We start from the raw sequence: 23,210 nt of genomic DNA on the forward strand, positions 1-23,210 counted from the left end.
GACTCCAAATATTGAACAGGATGGACCGGGAGTTTTCCTTCGGTCGGGTGTATTTTGTTACTATGCTACTGTGTCGGCGGTGGCATTTTGCTTCAGGTCAGTGTAACAAGTCCCTGTATCAAGTCAGATCTCTTGGATAACACTTATCTGATTGCACTTCTGTGAGCGGTGTCGCTGTGGCATGTTAATTATACAGTCACCCATCCAACAAGAATGAGGTTGTCATGGGGAAACCCAGAACTCCCAGGTCAGAGAGCCAGAGAAGGACAAAAGGCACCTGGTTGGCAGAAGTTGCTTGCGCTTAATGTATTGCTGAACCTACCTTCGCGATGTGGGAAAAAAACCTTATAGAGAGCAATCCTTCAACAAAGGACTTTGTGCTTCCACCATGAATGAATGGCTGTTTGTATTTCATGTTCGGCAGTGGGCCACGTTCAGGTACTATGAGCCAACAGATGATATGATGAGGGCTGACACAACAGAATGCACAAGGTGAAGAGAGCCAAGACCTTCACCACTTTCTCTGTTTGTCCTGGTTCTTATGCTAGGGGCACATATAGCAAGTACAGCTCAACCCCGTTATAGCGCGATCCGTTACAACGCGAATCCGCTTCTAACGCGATGCAAGCGTGGCTCCCAATTTTCGTATTTATGAATACTTTACAACACGATTATTAGCGTCTTAAATACTTTATTGTACAATGCATACAATTGTACATTATTTCTAACGCGATCCGCTTATAACGTGATGTGATTCTTTGGACTCCAAGCACAGCGCTATAAGGGGGTTGAGCTGTATATATTTTAAGTAGTCCTGTTAACTTTCTCTCACTGTTTACTGCATTGCTGGTGTGTTTGGCATGGAAGGTGCTACAACAGGAAAGGGAAGGGTAGAATATCAAAGCCTCGTGTTGAACTGTTGTATGGGGAAATTCCAAATGATTTGAGGCTATGGGGGCTCTGATAAATTGGCGCAAGACCACATCATTAATTGGAACACGATGGTTCTCTAACGCCATCACAAGATTTAAAAAACCAATGGGGAATATGTACCAAGGCAAAAGCGGAGCAATTCTGGGACAAAAACATTGCTCCAGATTTATGAAATTAAAAAATCGTATTGATTTCAATGGGATTTTTATTTTATTTTATACATCTGGTGTAGAGTGTTTGCCTTTACATATGGGCCATAGTCCCCTGTGCAGGCAGCGTTGGGTAGATATGCGCCAGTGATGGAAGAGACAAGAATTCTGGCAAAAATCTAAACAAACAATCTAATTATTATGGACATATTGCTAAAAACACAATGGACCAAAGGACTTTTAGTGCAGTATTAGATTTTAAACTGTGTGTCAGCCCTTTTACAAACGACGTCTTCATGATACTTTTGGAGATGGTACAGAAGTGTATAAAATCACGTATGTTTGTTATTAGCATGCGGATTGAATGGAAGATGTGGCACCTTTTGGCAGACCAACGCTCGAGTTCTTCATAGATGAAGGTATAGTGCACACTTCAACAAGAAACCTTTTGAGGCATAGAAATCTCTGTAAGATATAATTTCATCTAGGAAGAACGATCATGTTGGTCGTCTAAAAGGTAGCGATGGGTGAATCCGCCCAAAATCCGTTTCCCGGATTTGCTAGAATTTTCCCCCCAAAAATCTGTTTCGCGGTGTGAAATCCGCAGACGGATTTTTTTGTCGGTTTTAATCCGCGCGGATTCATGAAAATCCACTATTGGGTTCAATCCGTTGACGAATTTGTCGAATCCAATCCGCTCATGGATTCGTAAGAATTGGATTCTGCTAATCCGTCCACGGTCTGCGGAATCCGTGGAGTGTATTGGTAATAATAATGCAAAAATTCAGCAAAACGCGAATCGCCCTTTTTGAGACGGATCCGCGGAAATCTGCGGAACAAAGGAACCGGACGGTCTGCTGGGATAAAAATGTATCGCAACCTACAAAGGTCTCTGCTTTTCTCCTGAACAAATACAGCTACAGGAGGGCTCCGGGTATACGGCGGGTTCCGTTCCAGGGGCCCGCCGTATAGTGAAAATCGCCAGAAAGCGGATCTGGCGATTTTCAGTTGTTTGCATGCGCAAATCGGCATTTTTGCCGATCTGCGCATGCGCGACCTATGGTCTGCGCGCGCAAACTACAGTATGCGCGCGCAAACTATGGTCTGCGCATGTGCGCCGGGCGCAACCGCCCGTTCTGCGCATGTGCGACTTAGGATCCAAGATGGCGGCCCCCTTCTCGGTGCCGCCGTATCGGCGGATCGCCGAGAAGCGGGGCCCTGCTGTACTACAACTTTGAACTAAATTACCACAATGTTCCAGGACATCTGTGACTTTGTATCACATATTCTACAACTTGTAAAGAACAGTGTCCTGCATTGTCGGTGTCATATAAATAGAAATAAAGGCATAGACTGCACATTCATACAACTAAGGCAGGGGAGCGCAAATTTTCCCCGCTGCGCCCCCCTGCCTGCTCCTGTCCCCCTCCTTACCTTGTCTTTGGCGTCATTTGGCGCGTCGCCGAAGACCAGGTAAGGGACGTTGCCTTGGGGGGAAGAACGCGGGGCCTCTGCAACCGCCGTGCCCTCCTGAAAAATTGTGCGCCCCCCAGTTTGCGCACCCTTGAACAAAGGCACTGAGAATATGGGTTATTGTCAGACATTATGCCAGTGTCTCTTCAATCATCAATTAGATTGTAAGCTCTTCGGGGCAGGGACTCATTTTCCTAATGTTACTTTTATGTCTGAAGCGCTTATTCTCACTATCTTCTATATTATTATGTCGTGTATTACTGTTGTGAAGCGCGATGTACATGAATTACACCAAAAACAGACATACATACATACATACATACATACATACAAGGGGAAGCTATGTATGCACATTTCTTTGGCATTTAGCAGTGCAAAGTTAGGCAGAAGGTTTAAAAACTCTACACCTACTGTATGAAGTACTTTCTAGTTCACATAACAGCTCCCACCATTCACATAGTAACCCTCCATGCAGCGCACACACATGCACACACACACACACACACACTTCTAAGGCCCGTTTTATAGTGACGGGTGCGTGGAATTTTAGTTGGCTGGCGTTAGTCTCCTTTCTATAATGGCGCCGCGCGCACGGCCGGGGGGCTTGGAGCGGAGCGACGAGGGAGATCATGAAGAAATTAATGATTTTGCGCCGCTACCGGCGCTGTAGTGTGTGTGTGTGTGTGTGTGTGTGTGTGTGTGTGTGTGTGTGTGTGTGTGTGTGTGTGTGTGTGTGTGTGTGTGTGTGTGTGTGTGTGTGTGTGTGTGTGTGTGTGTGTGTGTGTGTGTGTGTGTGTGTGTGTGTGTCTCAGTCAAAGTTAAATAAATAAAAAATATTTTTGCCGCGCCGAACAGCCCAACGTCCGGCGGGGATACCACCGGAGGCCATGTCCGGTGCCGGGGGGAGAGAGAGGCTGGGCCTCCTGTGTGGCTGTGGACCTAGCGGCACCCACAAAAGGCTTGGCGGGTGCCATGGTGCCCGTGGGCACCGCATTGGGGACCCCTGCTCTAGTTGGTCCATTGCAAAATGCCGCAGCCCATGCTGGATGTAAGACTCTGGGAGATGAACGTATAACAGAAAACCTCTCGGGGCAGGACACGGGCACGCGGTAAAACCCCAGCTCTCTGCTACTCCGAGGCGTAATATTACAACTACATCTCATCGCAATGCTCTCGGGATTAACCCTTTCATTCTGCAATGCGTTGCCGGCCCCTCCGGCAGTAACGTTGCTAAGGGGATTTGACTGCCTTCTCCCCCTAAATGGCAACCCTAATGGATCTCCTTTATATTATAAAACACTGATTTACCTCCTACTGCCAATCTGTGGAGTGCGGACAGTGCCACCTGCACCGATACATTGGCACCAGAACAGGGCCAACTCACAGTCCTCAAGGGCAAACCACCAGCTCAGGTTTCAAGGATATCCCTGCTTCAGCACAGGTGGCTCAAACAGTGGCTCTGTCTTGTGTGGACCGGAGTTAGCCACCTCCTGCTCTAAAAGCTCATTCGCCTATAATATATATTATCTCTAACGGTGCATGCAATGTCTTGTATATAATATATACCTCTGTTCATAAAATGGCAATGACATGTGACCCCCCAGTTGAGCTCCCAGCAGGGCAGATTGCCGCACTGTGCTAGGGCTCCCAGCCCCGGTACAGCAGGCAGGGAAAGGGTTAGCAGCACCGCTCCCCCGCTGAGAGTGTCCCTGCTGCCAAGGACACCTCGCATTAGCATAACAATGCCCAGGTCTGCTCCGGGAGTGAGAGGAGTCACACTTTATATCGCTGCTGGTTGCTACGCGGCCCGTGTTTGCTCATGGCATGCGCGTGTTTACCTGTGGCATGCAGAGCATACCTGGATAAGCCCAGCCTGCTAGTGATCCTATCGCCTGCCCGGGGTCCAGGCAGCGCACACCGCCAGCACTTTCACCTGCACGGAGAGAGCAGGCAGGGCAGGGGTGGGGGGAGCACATCCCAACCTGCGGGATTGCTACAGAGAGGTTTGGGCTGCAAGATCCAGGTACATTTTATCCGGAGCTGGGTGTGTGACATGCGGAGGGACGGCGCTAGTGCCATGAAACCGCGCGTAGTGGAGATGCACGCTGCACTTTCAGCTCCGGATTCATGGGATGATGCTGAGCTTTAGCCTTAGCTCCCGTTCAAGTGGCTGAGCTGGGGAGTGCTATAGCTCAGCACCCTTCTGTGAATAGGAGTTAAGGTGTGATATAGCTCAGCACCCTTCTGTGAATAGGAGTTAAGGTGTGTTATAGCTCAGCACCCTTCTGTGAATAGGAGTTAAGGTGTGTTATAGCTCAGCACCCTTCTGTGAATAGGAGTTAAGGTGTGTTATAGCTCAGCACCCTTCTGTGAATAGGAGTTAAGGTGTGTTATAGCTCAGCACCCTTCTGTGAATAGGAGTTAAGGTGTGTTATAGCTCAGCACCCTTCTGTGAATAGGAGTTAAGGTGTGTTATAGCTCAGCACCCTTCTGTGAATAGGAGTTAAGGTGTGTTATAGCTCAGCACCCTTCTGTAAATAGGAGTTAAGGTGTGATATCCAGCACCCTTCTGTGAATAGGAGTTAAGGTGTGATATCTAGCACCCTTCAGTGAATAGGAGTTAAGGTGTGATATCTAGCACCCTTCAGTGAATAGGAGTTAAGGTGTGATATCTAGCACCCTTCAGTGAATAGGAGTTAAGGTGTGATATCTAGCACCCTTCAGTGAATAGGAGTTAAGGTGTGATATCTAGCACCCTTCAGTGAATAGGAGTTAAGGTGTGATATCTAGCACCCTTCAGTGAATAGGAGTTAAGGTGTGATATCTAGCACCCTTCAGTGAATAGGAATTGTGCTGTAGCTCAGCACCCTTTAGTGTGTCTGGGTTTTAATGAGAAGTTTGTGTTTGAAACAAGAAAGCAATGTTCCTTTAGAGCAGGGGTGGCTAACTCCAGTACTCAAGGGCCACCAACAGGTCAGGTTTTCAGGATATCCCTGCTTCAGCACAGGTGGCTAAATCAGTGGCTCAGTCTTCGACTGCACCACCTGCACTGAAGCAGGGATATCCCATAAACCTTACTTGTTTGTGGCCCTTGAGGACTGGTGTTGCCCACCCCTGCTTTAGAACAAAGTGCAAATGTCCTAAAGATGTTTGAAGGCAAAAACCATTGTTACAGATGTTTTAATGAGGAATTGATATTGATTCCACTGGTATTTATTTCCTTTGCCACATACAGGTGGTCCTCACTACCCGTCGTTCCGTTATCTGGGGAACGGATTATTTTACGTCGGATAATGCGTTCTGCGGAACGCTTTATCCCACGTCAGAACGCATTATCCGACGCTCACCGCCGCGGATTACCATTGGATCCGCAATCCAACGTTTTGCTATCCGAGGGCAGTTTGCGGGGTGGGTTCCATCGGATAACCGAGGACCGCCTGTATAAATGGTGCTGTACTTTACCCCATATGTGCACCTCGTTTGCTTTCATACCTATGCCCCCATCCATATAAGGTGTGTTCATGTTACAGAAGGGAATAGGTTATTTGTAATACAAACCCCTCTCTGATGCTTTAAATTGGAATTACAAAAGATGGAGATTATATGTTGTCCCACTAAACATTAAAACAGTGTAACCTGCAGATAAATGTCCATGTTGAAAATATTGATAACTTGGCAACAAAAAATGTCAGAAATACAGATCCATTTGAATTTGCCTTGTAATATATTATTGCTGGTTTCTTGTTATCACAAGAGGACGTAATATCGCATGAAAACCCCCATTAAAGTCAATGGGACTTTTATTCGGTAGCACGTCACCTGCGATATCACACCTTTCAGAATAAGTGTGTGTGTGTGTGTGTGTGTGTGTGTGTGTGTGTGTGTGTGTGTGTGTGTGTGTGTGTGTGTGTGTGTGTGTGTGTGTGTGTGTGTGTGTGTGTGTGTGTGTGTGTGTGTGTTTAATATTCAGTATATAATATGGACATATGAAAGCACAATCAAGATGTGCTATGTAACAATTTCATAATTAGCATGATGTAAGAAGGAATTGGCAGAAACAAATAGGGATCTCTTTATTAAAGTCTCCCGCTTGCAAAACGTGGGCAAAAACAAGGCAACAAGGAAAAGCTTTCCAGTTGAAATCAATGAGATTTTCTTCTTTGGTTATTCTAGACAGTATTTTTGTTCTAATTTTGCAGCCTGAAAGACTTTGATAAATACCCCGCCCACCCTCCCATCAAATGTGAACTATAACTCATTATTACTATTATAACCGGAAAACGTCTGTGATTTACAGTAGTGTGATCACGAGATCAGAAAATGGTAACGTGCATTTTAAGAAAGTCCTGTAGTAGGACTAACACAATGTCATTTAGGATGTTATACAAATAATATAAAAAATATCAAGAATTGAGTATTGGGCGATACATTTTTATTTGGACGAACGATTGATGTAATAGGACAAGCTTTCAAGAGTTCTCCTCTCTTCTTCAGGTCGAGCGTTAAGGGAGGGGTTCGCCTATTCAAATCAGACAGGCATACCAAGGAGTTGTTAATTAGCTATAAGTTGCAGATGGGGTTAAAATTGATAGAAGGATTCAAATCAGATAGACAGACCTGTGAGAGGAAATGAAATCAGAATGTTAGTCCAGGTATTCAGTATGCATCCATGCTTACAGGTATTAAAAGATATAGAAAACATCCACAGATGATAACTCCAGTATTAACTCCACAGACACTTTTTATGTGACACTTAAGATGTTTCGCAGCCAACATGCACCATGTTGAATAAAAACATTTCTAGGTTCTGAGAAATGCAATGTCTGGTATTTCTGTGAATAGCTTGCTTTCTCCGGGCTCTGTATGTGTGCACTGTTCCCCTCGGCAGTGAGCAGGGCCGGCAGAACCATGCCGGAGCAGGCATTCAGCACCCTAAACTTCGCCCCGTACTCGTGCGGCTCTGGCCCACTGCTGTACCTTATGTGCCGCCTGCAGGGGCTGCGAGGTGAGTGCCGGTACCTCGGGCCTGCTCCCAACTCACACCCCGGTCCGGAGGCCCCGGGGAGCCGGTGACAGGCAGTGGCACTGTGCTCCTGGGCAGCCGGTTTGCACATGCACGCCCTTTGGCTGGCGTGTCCCCCGGCAGTGATCAGGACCGGGATGAGCGTGGCGGAGCAGGCACACGGAACCCTGACGTTGGCGCCCGCACTCGTCCAGCTCCGGACTGGTGCTGCACCGCACGCTCCAGCTGCAGGAACAGCGAGGTTAGTGTGTGCGGAGGCTGCGGGCTCATACCTCCGCCGTGCTGGCAACTCATACCACGGGCCAGAGGCCCTGGGGAGCCAATCACTGACAGCGGCACTGTGCTCCCACTGAGGCGATTTTAGAATGTGCGCCCATTGGCTCGCGTGTCTGCGCATGCGTAGTACTAGTTCAGGCTGATTCTGCACATGCGCACTCAGTCACTTCCGTTATTTTTTTCAGTTTTTTCCCCTATCAGATTTTTCGGGAAGCCAGTGCCACTAAAGAAGTTTCACTTCAAAAAGATCACTTTGAACTAGTTCACATTGTATCTGTGGTTCTAACACCGTCACCGTCACAGCAACACAGTGTAGGGAAAAAGGGGAACTAAATCAGAGTAATAGTGTCACACACCGATTACTGTTACAAGGACTGGCTGGCATCAAAATGCCTGGCTGTAAATGACACTTGCGTATCATTGATTTGTTGTTCTTTGTTATTTGATACGTTGATTGGCTGATTCTCACGAGCTGAGCTACAGCTGATCTAAATTTATCCTAAGCCATTGTTATATTTACTGCGGTTTCACTAATTGTTTATTGTGTTCAAAGCGGACCCTGGAGTATACACAGGTGACATAACTAGTCCCAGAGCTTCTACTCCAGCCAAGAACGTGCTCCGGGAAGAAGAGAGATTTTAATATGTTGCCTGCTGCCAGGTGGAGAAAATAAGGCAGCACACAACTAGCAGGGAGATATATATCCTGTATATCAGACTATCATATATCAGGAAATACAGAGGGGAAAACAGAGAAGAAATACAGAGCACAGAGGGGGGTTATTTGCTAAAGTCTACTCAAATGTAGATGGGTCATATTGAATAATTAGTTACACCACATCCATCAATCATTTCGTCGATGCTTACACTCCAATCCAAGGGCTACATGCACACACACACACACACACACCACCTGTACACATACATATATATATATATATATACATATATATATATACATATATACATATATACACACACACACACACACACACACACACAACACACAACACACACAATACAACTATACACAATGTACACTCCTGTTTATATAAAAATAACATATTTAAGAAGCAAGATAGGATAAGCACTCAAAATAATGTGTTCCACTCACACATTCCTGCTTGGGGGTTTGGCATATCACAGACTCACTCTCTCTGATTGGAGCAATGCTGCAAGGTGTCTCAATGTGTGTCTCACGGGAACGGTGAAGTCATCGACCCGTTTTCTCAATGAAGAAACTAACATGGTGTAGTACAGGGGTGCGCAAAGTGGGGGCGCTAGATTTTCTGGGGGTGGGTGCGGCTGTTAGAGGCCCCGCGCTTCCCCGAAGGCATTTAAAATAAATGCCGGGGATCGGGTGAGGCCTTTGTAACTTCTTAACTTACCTTGGTTCCAACGATGCGTCTCCATGGCAACTGACGTCAAATGATGCCGCGGGGCCATGTGACATCATTTGACACCGGAGCCGTACAGTGGGAGTGCGGGGGGGATGAGCCAGAGGGGAGAGGGAAAGGGGGGCGCATGAAGGTAAGTTTGCACATTTAGATTGACACAAGGGGGTAAAAATACACACAAATATAATATATGTAATTAGATTATATTTGTAATCTAATTGGGATCATGACTACTTGATTCCAATATATAAATGATTGGAATCCACCGATTAATTATATATTGGAATGGATTCCAATTGGATTACAAATGTCCCGTATGGACAGTTGCGTAGGATAAAGCACAACTGTACAGAAGAGAGTATAGATGTCAAACAATCAGAGATTATTATCAACAAATTCAGGGAACGAAACTATAGTGAATCTACTATCAACAAGGCGATATAAAAAAGACAAACATGGTACAAAGGAGTGAATTTATTAGCACCAAAAGTAAAGTTCAGAATGATCAACAAAATAGGTTCAACGTGTCTTTTATACTGAATATAACAGAGAGGCCATGCAAATTAGGAACATTCTGTACTAGCATTGGAACATTTTAAAGAGGGACCCGATACTCAAAGGCCACCTCCCTGAGAAAGCCAGTGTGATCTTCAGTAAAGCACCTTATCCAAAGGGCCCGCCAGCCCCTACCTCTTTTACAAAGAAAATACTAATACTTCCTGTTGGTAGACCCAAAGGCTTCTTTGGTTGTTTTATGTGCAAAGCGTGTATATAAAGGATCATGAAAATGTTTTATTTCAGTTCCAACCAAACCGGGGAAGTGATTTCCATAGAGAGCTATATTAACTGTAAGTCTACATTTGTACTCTATATATTGGAGTGCCCGTGTGGCCTCCCATGCATGGGGTGTACCTCTAGACCCTTACGGGTCTGAATTTTGGAACACCTAGGCAACATCAGGAAGGGTGTACATACACACCAAGTCTCAAAGCACTTCAGTACACACCATCAGTCTGACCCCATATACTTATCCTATAAAAGGTATTGAACAGGGCCCAGTAAACTGGAGAGGGGGAGATAGACTTAACCAGTTGGCAAAACGAGAAACATTTTGGATATACAAAATGCACACATTAATGCCTAATGGACTAAATGTGGATATTGATATTGGGGCTTTCATTATCTAAATAATCAATTCCAAATGTAAATAATTCTTATCATCATGAATTCATATGAAATCCCATCGTACTTAAGACACTTTTCTTCTCTCTAGGGTATGTGAGATACGTTTATATTTTTATATGGGAAATACCCCCCCGAAAAATTACATTTTTTTATTTAAAATAGTTAATAAGTATTATAATTCAATATTGTAGGATATATGCATCAGTGCAGTTCACGTACTCTTGCCCTTGTTTTTCCCTTGCCTGTGATTTGTGGTCATCACTCCTGGTAACTTCTGCAAAAATCCTCTTGCTTGTGTGAGAGCGCAGACATGTCTGTTAACCTCTTCAGAAATGGAGACCTTTTCAGTACCAGACTTGCATGCCCGGAATCTAGCTACGCTATGTCCAATGTCAGTGTCCACGCATATAAATATTTGTACCACACCCAGTGTCCTTGTAAATAGACGCAATTGGCTTCACCATGGGCAGAAATGGTTGACACTGTATCTCGGGGGTCAGTGGCATTGTTTCGGGCCCCTCCAGTGTTTGGCCAGGGGCAGAGAGAGGTGTTAACCGAAGTTGGTGCCGTTCCTTCATTAAGGACGGTGGCACATAGTGTTATTATTACTGTTACGTGTACATTACGTGTCTGTTGTGGGGAATTGCGACTGGTGTCAATATTTGTTTATAAAATGTTTTACTGGAAAAAAACACATTGTTATCAATCTCTTTTTTGTGGCTATGTGAGTAAAGGCACTGACTCTGAGAACACTTAATGACACTGAGTTTGAAGCAGGGGGAGTCTGGTTCAAATCCTGGTGTCAGCTCTTTGTGACCTTGGGTGAGTCACTTTATTTCCCTGTGTTTCAGGCACCCCAAACATAGATTGTAAGCTCACCTGGGCAGGGGCTGTGTCTGTAACATTCCTATGTGCTGCGTACCACACGCTATACTGTGATTGTGACGCGCTATGAGTCCTATTGGGAGAAAAGCATTATATGAAATAAAGTTATTATTATATAATGCGATTGGTGATTGGTTTTCAGAAGTTTCTTCTGTTATTTATTTATTTATAAAATGGTTTACCAGGAAGTAATACATTGGGAGTTACTTCTCGTTTTCAAGTGTGTCCTGGGCACAGAGACAAATACATGGTTTCATTAAGTAAACGCGGTTATACATTATGTTCTTGGCTGGTGACCTCATAAGCAGTAAAATGGAGTCATATATGTCAGACTCCGCAAGCCTTGGCACATAAGAATAGGGACCCTTTATTTGCTTCAGTAATGTCTTACCCAGGGTTATAAAGGATCGAATGGAGATAATAATGTATTCACTGGTATCCTTCATTCCTAACGTTCCATGTATGCTGCTGGAAATCCTTTATACTAATGTAATGTTTGTGTGATACAATTGTAACGCTCACCTGAATAGTTGCTTTCCAGTTGTAGCTTGTGATTGACTAGTTGAGTTCTGAGAATACATTGGCAGGAATTCCGTGGAAAAACTGCGTGTGATTGGTCGGTGGGAGTAGTTTTGATTCTATGTGGAGTCTGGTGGAACTTGGGCGCTGATTCCCATTGGCTTGAATAAGAGTTTTCTGCACTTTATAGAATAAGTCACACCCTTAGTGTGTCCGTTTGATCTCACACTATGGCGGGATACAGAACTTTGTTGTAATGCATTTTGAAATGTAAGTCTGAATATTTATTTAATGGAATGTGGTGTTCTTTCAGAATTGGACTGTTTAACCCATTAGGTGACTTAAGACATAGCCACTACTCCATTGGGTCTGTCTCTCCTGGGGCCTAATGGCGTAGTTGCTATATCATGGCCTTGTGCTCCTCGGTTTACTGGGGAGATTGGGTTCTGCGCGCATGTAATGCACACAACTCCACCTGTCACTCTGGGAAATTGAGAAAGAGGACTCTTCTTCTTCCGTTTCTGTATTAAGTCACGCCGCGGTAACGTGATCACTCTAAGAAGTGTCACGTAATCTTGATGTGGCTGTGGCACCCTAATGCTGTGGCCCCTCCGGCTCCAAAAAGGTTAAAGCAGCAATCTCCTCCAGACCCACTGTTTCTTTCTTTTTTTGTTGTTGACAGGATGGGGACCATGTGATCCCCAGAGCTGAGCTGTGTTATTCTCAGCTCCGGCAATCCCCCAGTTCCCAAGACCTTTACTGGTAAAGGTACTGGAATACTTCCTGGTTTTGCGCTGGGTTTTTAAATCGCTGTACAACAGGAAGCCACAACGAGTGATGTTATATGTTGTATTGAACAAATGAATATATATATATATACACACATACATATATATCAATACATAAGCACTGGTAGACATAAAGTGTAACAGTGAGGCTACCTAAGCCCTCTCAATTTGAGCCTTGTCAGCCACATTGGCACAGAAGGGGTTAATGAAATAAATACATATTCCTTACCCAATCCACATAGAAGGGTCCCATTCCCTTCAGAGTCTTGGGCGCCCTGGAACAATTCCATAAAAAGACCCAACCATAATAAAAAAAAACATAAATACAAAATATCCCACGCCCCGATTTTGCCTTAAATAAAAAAAATATCACGAACAAAAATAATCCAAGGCCTGATGGCCCAAGAAAAAAAAGCCAACAATAAACCCACCCAAAATATTAAGAAATCTAAGACAGAATGGTCTATTTGTAATCTACAGGCATCTGGGCCGGTCAACAGAGGCCTCTCAACTTGCTTGAAGCCCTCAATCCTCTGTTGATTGAGTTTGTTAGTTACATTTTTTTCCCTCATCTTCTATTTTAACGCGACGCTCATATCTCTCTGCGCCGACGACTGGTAACTTGTATCGAGTAATAGGAAAAGAGTGCGGGGAGCGCAGAAAATAAAATTACAATAAAAAATATATAACAGTACTAATGTGCTGTAATAGTCAGTATGTAAACCTCAATGGGATGGGGATAAAAGACTAATGAAATGCACTCAGACGTCCAAGTGTGAGCCAATATCCAAATATGTCTCTGGTGTGTTAGAAATTAGTAGCCAGGGGCCTTGGTTACACCCTCCCTCTGGTTAAAAATCCCTCACGACTACGCATGAGGACATAACATCACACCGCCATATATTATATGCAATAAACATACAGTGGCATATACAGCATAACTGTAACGGGTGCTCACCACAAATAAGACGGGACCACGAGGCTGAGGTGGGGATGTTGGTAACCACCGACCTACAACCCGGGCAAGCACGTTCGGAGTGCAGAGTGAAGGTCGTGTAGCCGGGTCAGGGTAGGAGAGGTCAGAATGGTCGTGATACTCGCCGTGGTCTGGGGTTGGAGAAATCGAGTAGTCGTAGTGCATAGCCGGGGTCCAGGAGTCGAGAAGGTCGAAGTCCAATTGCAAGCCGAGGTCAGGGGTCAGAGAAGGCGGAGGTCCAGATACAAGCCGAGGTCAAAACATGAGCAAGAGAAACAAGACAAGTACAGGCAAGGTAATAGCAAGGCAGCAGGGTGCTTTTGGGGCAAGCACTTCGTCACATAAACAGAGGTTTATGCTCAGCCAAATTGGAGGAGGATTTGGTGAGTATAAATAGGGCAGGTAGCCAATAGTAGGTTAGTACAAGGCTGCAGGGTTATGAATGAGAACCGCCTCCTCAGATGAATTCAGTCCACCGACAGGCAGGGGCAGGAAGGAGAGCAGGTGCAGAATAATTGTTGAAAGCCAGACTTCTCAGGGCCGTGCTGGGCCTGCGTGTAGCTTGCGTGCGATGCGCATCACCCGTGATTTCACAGGGGCGGAGCCTGAGCGCGGTACGTGCAGTGTCCCCCAGCCTGGTAGCGTGACGCATGTCACCCGTTTCGTCACGGGACGCATCACGGGGTAGATCCTGAGCATGGAACATGCAGTGTCCCCCAGCCTGGTAGCGTAACACGCGGCACCCGTCTCATCACGGGACGCATCGCGGGGGCGGAGCCGAGGCCCAATCCTCATAACATAGGCATAACGTGTCCCGTCCCTGTTTGGATGAACATTCATGAAAAGAGAATATACTTCAGCGCACGGAATCAATGGAATAGAGAACCCTATGTCTCAGAGGTCAAGGAATTCCAAATAAGACCTCACCCTAGATGTGTGTTGTAGAAATAAAATTAATTTTAATAAAAATGAAACAAAAACTTGATACTTAAAAAACAAATTGTCCCCGCTGGGTGCAAATTACACCAACACAATATTCAGCATTTACACTAAAAATAAAACATTTAACCAGGTATATGCTTCTAAAAAAGCAGGCACTTTCCACTTTGCAAAGTATCCCTGATGTACATATATTTACTTGCACGCATATATATAACCATTAAGATTGTTTGCAATGTTAGTGACCTCTATGGTATGTACGTCCTCCCTGGGGGAACAAAAAGGGCTATTTGATCCTTTCGGTGAACCCCCTAGGTGGTGCAAAACAGAGCCCAACACGGATGGTCACTAATAGCTGACTCCAAGGAGAAATCACATAAACATGTTATATCACTGAGACCAATGAAGTCCAGCTGATGGTATATGACAGTCGATTTTGTTACTGAGAAAAAAGTAGTAATACTAAGTTTCTTCTTTTTGGGGACGCTGTAAAAAATGCTCAGATTAAAATAGGTTGGTATAGGTGATAATAAGAATAGTCAATCTTTTCCGTGCTTGTAATATATGTGGCTGGGTAAGAGGGAAGAGGTAGTAAGGCAATGGAAATACAGATCTCTTGAGGAGATATCTTACACACTGTTTGCAGCTCTCACTGAGTGGAATAGTGGATTGATGTGCATACACAGGTAAATTATATACGGGTATTATCCCTTCACCTGGAGCATTTCTGGCTCTTCACACACATTTAAAGTTTTCCACAATTGTGTTCGATCTCTCAGCGGAGAGTTGTTATGACTCCACTCACCAGGTGCAGACAGCAGTTACCTGCACTGAGTATCTGTGGGATACTGCAGGTAGAAGCCGTTCCTCTTTGTTCCTCGTCGCCTTTGGCTTAGTCGAGTGGTTGCTGCACACGTCCTTGGGGTACTGCAACCCACTGGGTGCCCCACTTTCTCCTCTGCTGCCGTCCAGTGCGGTTCTCCGTCCGCAAGTGTCTTTAGCGATCACGTGGTACGCCTCCAAATGGCACTGCTCGCTTGGTGTCTCTGCGTCTTGCGCCTGCGCCCTCTACCTCACATCTCTTACTCCAGCCCTCCCCCATCGATCCTGTGGTTTCCACAGTGTTAGGAGTGTTGACGCCAACAGAAGAGTTGAATAGATGTGTCCTCTTTCTCTCACATACACCACTTCTTCAACTGGTTGCAAGTTGCAAGTTTCTGTATGATTAACCCTACGCGTTTCTCCCGTCAAGGGCTTCGTCAGGGGTTGTATTTCGCTGTATTTGAATGACTCCACTTTATAGGTGCCAATTTCTGTACTCGCCCATGTTCTTAACAGGCTGAAGATGGTTAATTAGCCTGATTAATGAACACAGTATGCACACATCCTATATTATAATTTGACATCCAAAACTTGCAACTTGCAACCAGTTGAAGAAGTGGTGTATGTGAGAGAAAGAGGACTCATCTATTCAACTCTTCTGTTGGCGTCAATACTCCTAACACTGTGGAAACCACAGGATCGACGGGGGAGGGCTGGAGTAAGAGATGTGAGGTAGAGTGCGCAGGCTCAAGACGCAGAGACACCAAGCGAGCAGCGCCATTTGGAGGCATACCACGTGATCGCTAGACACTTGCGGACGGAGAACCGCACTGGACGGCAGCAGAGGAGAAAGTGGGGCACCCAGTGAGTTGCAGTACCCCAAGGACGTGTGCAGCAGCCACTCGACTAAGCCAAAGGCGACGAGGAACAAAGAGGAACTGCTTCTAGCTGCAGTATCACACAGATACTCAGTACGGGTAACTGCTGTCTGCACCTGGTGAGTGGAGTCATAACAACTCTCCGCTGAGAGATCGAACACAATTGTGGAAAACTTTAAATGTGTGTGAAGAGCCAGAAATGCTCCAGGTGAAGGGATAATACCCGTATATAATTTACCTGTGTACGCACATCAATCCACTTTTCCACTCTGTGAGAGCTGCAAACAGTGTGTAAGATATCTCATCAAGAGATCTGTATTTCCATTGCCTTTACAACCTCTTCCCTCTTACCCAGCCACATATATTACAAGCACGGAAAAGATTGACTATTCTTATCATCACCTACACCAACCCAAAAAGAAGAAACTTAGTATTACTACTTTTTTCTCAGTAACAAAATCGACTGTCATATACCATCAGCTGGACATCATTGGTCTCAGTGATATAAGATGTTTATGCGATTCCTCCTTGGACTCAGCTATTAGTGACCATCCGTGTTGGGCTCTGTTTTGCACCACCTAGGGGGTTCACAGAAAGGATCAAATAGCCCCTTTTTGGCCCCCCCAGGGAGGACGTACAAGCCTACCATAGATGTCACTAATATTGCAAACAATCTTAATGGTTATATAAACAGTATATGCATGCAAGTAAATATATGTACATAAGGGATACTTTGCAAAGTGGAAAGTGCCTGCTTTTTTAGAAGCATATACCTGGTTAAATGTTTTATTTTTAATGTAAATGCTGAATATTGTGTTGGTGTAATTTGCACCCAGCGGGGACAATTTGTTTTTTAAGTATCAAGTTTTTGTTTTATTTTTATTAAAATTAATTTTATTTGTACAACACACATCTAGGGTGAGGTCTTATTTGGAATTCCTTGACCTCTGAGACATAGGGTTCTCTATTCAATTGATTCCGTGCGCTGAAGTATATTCTCTTTTCATCTATACTTTATACACATATGGGAATTGAAGACTCCCTTTTAATATACATCAGCAGCAGGCAACATTCCTTTTATATAGTGAAAACAAAAACCATTACTACCATTGTTGCAAGCTTATTTAGCACCATCTTTTTTCCTTTCTGGAAGAACATTCACCCTAATATAGCAATACCATACCAGGTTAGTAATAATGGGCTGGATCTGGCTAACGCGCCAGTTTGCCCTCACTATCCGGCACTGTGACCGAATAGCAGCGCTTGTGTCCAGACTCCCCAATATACTCCACCCGATCAATATGAACGCTGCGACCTACCTGCCACACTTTCATTAAGTAGATAGCCCTATCTTCCCTGTAATGCATGTTGCTGCCCGTGTTGACTTTCATGAAGTCTAGTATGGCTGTGCGCACCCACTCATCCCGGTAGGCCTCTGCTGACCTCAATGATTCTGGAAGGTAGGGATAGTCATATCCTTCCTGCCTAAATCTCTGGACCAGAACTCTATTAGCTCGGCTGCTCTTGGTCAGATTGTGCCCATACGCTTGGCCTGGTAACAACCAGAAGATGGGTCCCTCCCACAGAGATTCGCGAACAGGCTCTTCTCCACCCGTGGAAGAGAAAAGACCCACCTCTATCTTTGTGCAGTGCTCCTTCATAATCTCTGCTTCCCGCTCAGGAGTGTACCTACCCTCCTCCTACCTGGTGACCTTTCTCTAACACAAACCAGGTGCGGTGCAGGTGTGGCACGTACACTCTAAATAGTGGATCCCACCAAGGCAGTGCCTCATTCCCTTCAGATAGTACAGACCGTACATTTGGATTAACCACAGCGGGAGAAGGGGCCATGGACATTCCAGGAGATACAGGTAGAGTAGACAGTGACTGGCCTTTGTTACCATAATCAGAGCCGCGGGGACTGAGTTCAGGGCTGGGGGAGCTGGCAAAATGGGCAGAATTGGACGGACTATACCCTCAAAGTCTCGTTTTGGCAGAATCGGCGGTAGTGTCCTGAGCCTCAACCTGGTAGACAACCGGATAGTTCATCCGTATTAGGGCATTTAACTGTCCTCACCCTTGAGCCATAAAAGGCACAGCCGAAGGCGTGGCAAGGCCCCCCATGCTCTGGGTGGTGGAAGGCCTAACTTTCCTTTTGTGCTCCCGCTTCCGCTCCCTGCAGTAAAAAGAGATCCCCCGTGGCAATACTCACCGGAACAGCAGGGGCGGTCGCATTGGCATTTCTTATAATGTTACTGGATTGTAATGAATCGTAGCAGTATACCACTGTTTTGTTAAAGACGATTGTTACCAGTGATACACCTTCTTCAGGGGTGGTATATCCTCTCCACGTCTCCTCCTGGCCTGCTGCATGCCCCCGCTTTCACCAGAGCGAATGGACTCCGCTTCTTCACTTCCTAAAATAGTGTGCAGTGGGGCCACGTGATTGCTCTCTGCATTTAATACATAGTACTGCAGATTCCTATAACAGCGATGGGCATGGCAAAAAATTTCAGACACAGCATTGTATGTCACCTTCTCTGCACACTCGCCGTACAATTATACGACTGGTCTCCATCCACTATTGAGGAATAAAACCTCCAGCAAGGGAATAAAACCTGAATGAAGAGTAGCCTTTCTCTGAGCGTGTATAACACATAGAGGGACAATTCTCTACTGACCAACACCTCACTCACTCACTCAAAAAATTCATTTCATATTAGTTAGAATGAAAATGTTAGTAGTCTATGCTTGATCATGTTTAATAGGTTTAGATTAGACACAGCACTAATACTTTATTAAGCCACTTTAATCACTTGTTCCACCGTTTGTTTTATAGGTCGTAGGTTGTCTTAGAATAAATGATGGCAGACATGTCAGGACATTAGCTGGCACGACTTAATGTTTTTCACATCTGATGCCAACCTGGCCCTCCTCTGCCATTCAGACGCGGTGATGGAGTAAGCTAATTCCGGGGAACGCGGACGCTGTCCTCATTATGTCAGGCACCACGTTTTCGTGCCATGCATATATTACTCTGCACAGTTCAGCGCAGTTTGTCGTGATGGGACGAAAACGTGCTGTTTCCCCGGTGTGATGTTGGACACTCTGTCTCTCTGTCAATGTTTGCTGGGGGCATTTCTTGTATGCCGCAGATTAGCAGCATTGCAAAACAACTCCAAAAATTCAATGCATGCACACAGATGGAGAATGATGTGCTGAAAAGTGTTTATCGAGTATTCATAATTGTTAAGGATTTGCTACCTTAACCCCTGCATAACTGTATCATTCTTGTGCCCTTTAAACAATCAACCTGTAAGGGAACATCTCAGATGCAATCTGAAAATGACTGATATAATATCTCAAGACTTAATGTAGATACATGCCCATAATCTCCCATGTATGCATGATATTTAGTGCGAGTAACATCTGCTTGTATCGGGTACATAGAAAATCAGTAAGAGTTGACATGTCTTCAATGAGTCTCATCCGACAAATCAATAAGTTTACTCAAAGAAGTCTCGCTGATAAAAAAAAAATCAATACTTTTCCACTGAAATCACATTTTTACTCACGAGATCCCACCTCTCGCTGGTTTTGGCCCATAGGGGGTGACATCTGTGCTGAGTATTGGAATTTTAAACCGTATGTCTGACCAGGGTCCCAATCAGAAGATCTGATTGGGTGGTGTAGTCGCTGCATCCTGACGACACGCGTATGGAGAAGAGCTGCTCTCTTAGGCCTGGGACATAGTGATTTTATCCGGGCCGAGGCGCGCTGAGGCTCAGGGAAAGCGGTGCTTTACCTGGCCTTACACAGCGCGCCGTCCGTGGGCGTGTCGGGGGCAGGTCTGGGGGCGGGCCAGTGACGTCACGGAGCTGGTTCGCCCTCATTGGGCGAACCGCTCACGTGACCGGCCCTGCGTTCCGGCGAGCGCCAAATTTGAAAACATCTTGAGACACACGGCTCAGCACGGCTCAGCCTTGCTCACAGCACTATGTCCCAGGCCTTAGAGACCCCGCTCTCTCCCATGGCAATCCGTTCCATTGCTGTGGGGAAGAGTGCGTGGGCCACTGCAAGCGCGATAGCAATTCTTGGGGGGGGGGGGGGGGGGGGGGTGCAAATGTACCCCAGCCCCCCTGGTTGCACTACGGTATCTAACACATAGTCACATTTACATAGATGCTAACGTCTGAGGAACCAAAATCGGTGACATTTTTGATAGTTACTGAAACAAATTTGCCGTTTTAAATGGAATAGCTCCGATGCGGAAAATCATCTGAAACAATTATTGCAAATGACTCCAATTCGGTGAGTTATCCGTTGAAAATGTGTGTGTTCTGGGATAAGCCCCGAGTGTTGTTTTCTGCAGTAATGAGCTTAAACGGCTGTTTCACAAACACCAAAACAATTTGGCTAAATATGTAAACTTTTTTGCGTATACCCCAATATTCCACTGATTCTTCTGTTTGGCACAATGCTGAGGGACAAGATGTTACCACAAGACGCGAGAAGTTTGACAACATTTGTAAACTGTGTTAACGTTTTGCTTTCTCCGCCAATAAAGACAAAGCTTGGATTATTCTGGTGCCCGTGCTGTGCCAACATACAGAAAATGTCATCGTGTTATAGTTTGTCAACAGGTCAACAGGGCGCCCCCTGGGCGAGCCTCCTCTGAGCTACACACAGCCTGACTGGGCTGGGGGGGGGGGGGGGGGGGGGGCGCCGGCGTGGTGGATAGCTAAACTACTCTTGTAATGTTTTATAGTTGGAACAAAATAGGGCGCAGGGCTAAAATCTTCCTGCAAAAAAATCATATTTGTAGTAACTGCAAGAAGGAGCCAGGGTACAGTGGGGCGTGGGTTAATCTTTACCCAACAACCCTGTAGGGTTAATTCCCACATGCACCAGTTATACTTTTTGTGATCTTGGGAAAATGACCATTACTTTCCATTTTGCCTTGTCTGGGTATACTTTAAAAGTAGATTCACCCTTTGGGGCCTTATTCATTAGATGCTGAAGCGGGCCTTTGCGATGTTTTTAACCAAAAATCCCTGAAAACGGCCTGAATTGCTGCCCGGGCATATATACAATTACCCCTTTAGTATCGGCTTCTGAGTAGAGCATTTTAATAAAAAGAAAAGCACTGTAGACTTTAGAAAACATCTAAACAATCTTTTTAATGAACCATTACATGTCTCCTCTGGGAGACTCTGTCCTTTTATTACCTTCTACAAACAGCGGTGTAATTATCTCGTGGGTTTATAAAGCAGTAAAGCATGTGAAGGGGAAAGACAAACATTTTAAGTAACCAATTCCTGTTGCCTTACTGTTAGGGATCTTCTCTGAATGATCTGAGTAATAACAGCGTTCAATAGAAGGGACCTTCTATACATTAGACTATTTTATAAAATGCACATATCTCCACATCTCTCCCAAGAAATCCTTTATTGAAATGTAGGCCATGTTTTTGTTTTTATAAATACAGGAATGGTACCGCAGGCCAGCGGGGACCCCCGGACGCCCATGGGGACCACCCGAGGACCCCAGGACGTGTTGGTGTTTTAATACTAGTGTATTAGGCCTTAGAGTTCTATCTGCTGCAGAGAGAGAGAGACGTCTCTCCCTGCGCAAATCTCGCCGGGAAGATTTTATTTTTTCATTTACATTTTAATTATAGTGTAGATGAGCAGGGGGTCTCCGGAGCAGAACCGCATTGATTTGAGGTCCGGGGACCCCCTGCTTATAGAGATACAGGCCCCGTTGACAGGGTCTGTATCTCTGGAAGCAGGGGGTCCCCGGACCTCAAATCAGCGCGGTTCTGCTCCTGAGACCCTCTGCTCATCTACAATATAATGAAAATGTGAAAATAAAAAATTCCCGGTGAGATTTGCGCAGGGAGAGACGTCTCTCTCTCTCTTTGCAGCAGATGGAATGCTAAGGCCTTTTTGGAGGGCAGATCCTATCGCCGGCGGGTACTCGCCATTTCTGAAAATGTTATCACAGGTATTCGGGCCTTTCTGTATACCGTGAGAGCAACACTGCCAAAAATGGTGATTTAAATATCCTGGCGATTTTTTCTATCGGACTTTACTGCATGAGGCCCATTGTTTGTTGGCTTTCAGGTGAATGGCTCCAGTGTTCTCCTTTCCCCATTGCTCTGATCTGCACAGAGCTGCAGGTACGTTGTGCTGCTTAGCAGAAAGGCACGGAAAGGTGTGGCTTGTTGATTTATCACTGAAAGCCTGTGGTTTGATCATTCGGGAAATACACCCTAAGAGCCAAAACGCACCTTGGCGTGACAGGGACTCGGCAGAATAGCTGCTAACAGCGAGAGAAACTGGATACGCTGTAATCTACCCACACAACATTCACCCATTCAGCGAAGTATTGACATACACGGATTAGTAAACACAGGGCTGCTTTTTATAGGGGTTTCAATGATAGCTTTTCTAGGTCTTACATATGTAGAGTTCATACACAAAGCACAACGCAAACAGGCACGTCCAATCACAGCGTGTATTTTCTGCGCAAATATATTTCACGCACTCCCAGCAAGTTAGTGTATTTCTGCTCACGCCAGCAGTGAAGAAGTAACACACACTACTCCTCTCGTCAGGGGGAGGCACATTGAGGCAGGAACTCGCCGTGCTAGCAACATTCCACGTGCAGCTCTGTGTGCATTGTGAGTACCAGATATACGTATATTATTATTTTGTTTTGGGGTTTCTTGACATGTGACCGTTATTGTTTCCTCCGCAGTTAGCCCTTTAATACCAGTCATGTGACGGTGACACACAAGGAGAATGCTAATGAGCCTCCTAATGTAGCCACCTGGTCATAGTGTCTTTCTAAATGAAGAATTCACAAATTGCTAATAAAGTAGCAATCCCGGACAAACAAGTTTTTTGTCTTACTTATAGGGGGAGGCAGGGGGGGGGGCGGGATCACCTTGATCTCACCGACAT

At 45.3% G+C, this 23,210-nt stretch overlaps 1 protein-coding gene across 7 annotated transcripts in view; it reads left to right on the forward strand.

The window, feature by feature from the left end:
• TOGARAM2 (TOG array regulator of axonemal microtubules 2) overlaps nucleotides 1-23,210 on the forward strand; it is a 124,109-nt gene that overhangs the window by 19,280 nt on the left and 81,619 nt on the right. For 3 of the 7 annotated variants that reach the window (XR_012800858.1, XR_012800859.1, XM_075595421.1), the window contains exon 1: nucleotides 4,354-4,578. The exons of 1 other annotated variant lie outside the window; for it this stretch is intronic. The gene's annotated coding sequence lies outside the window, so the exon portion shown is untranslated. Of the gene's footprint in view, nucleotides 1-4,352; nucleotides 4,579-22,801; nucleotides 22,928-23,210 lie in introns of those variants that run through there. 3 more of the 7 variants (XM_075595424.1, XM_075595425.1, XM_075595422.1) reach the window with 3 other exon arrangements.

This window comes from Ascaphus truei, chromosome 4, assembly GCF_040206685.1.
Source record: "Ascaphus truei isolate aAscTru1 chromosome 4, aAscTru1.hap1, whole genome shotgun sequence".
NCBI lineage: Eukaryota > Metazoa > Chordata > Amphibia > Anura > Ascaphidae > Ascaphus > Ascaphus truei.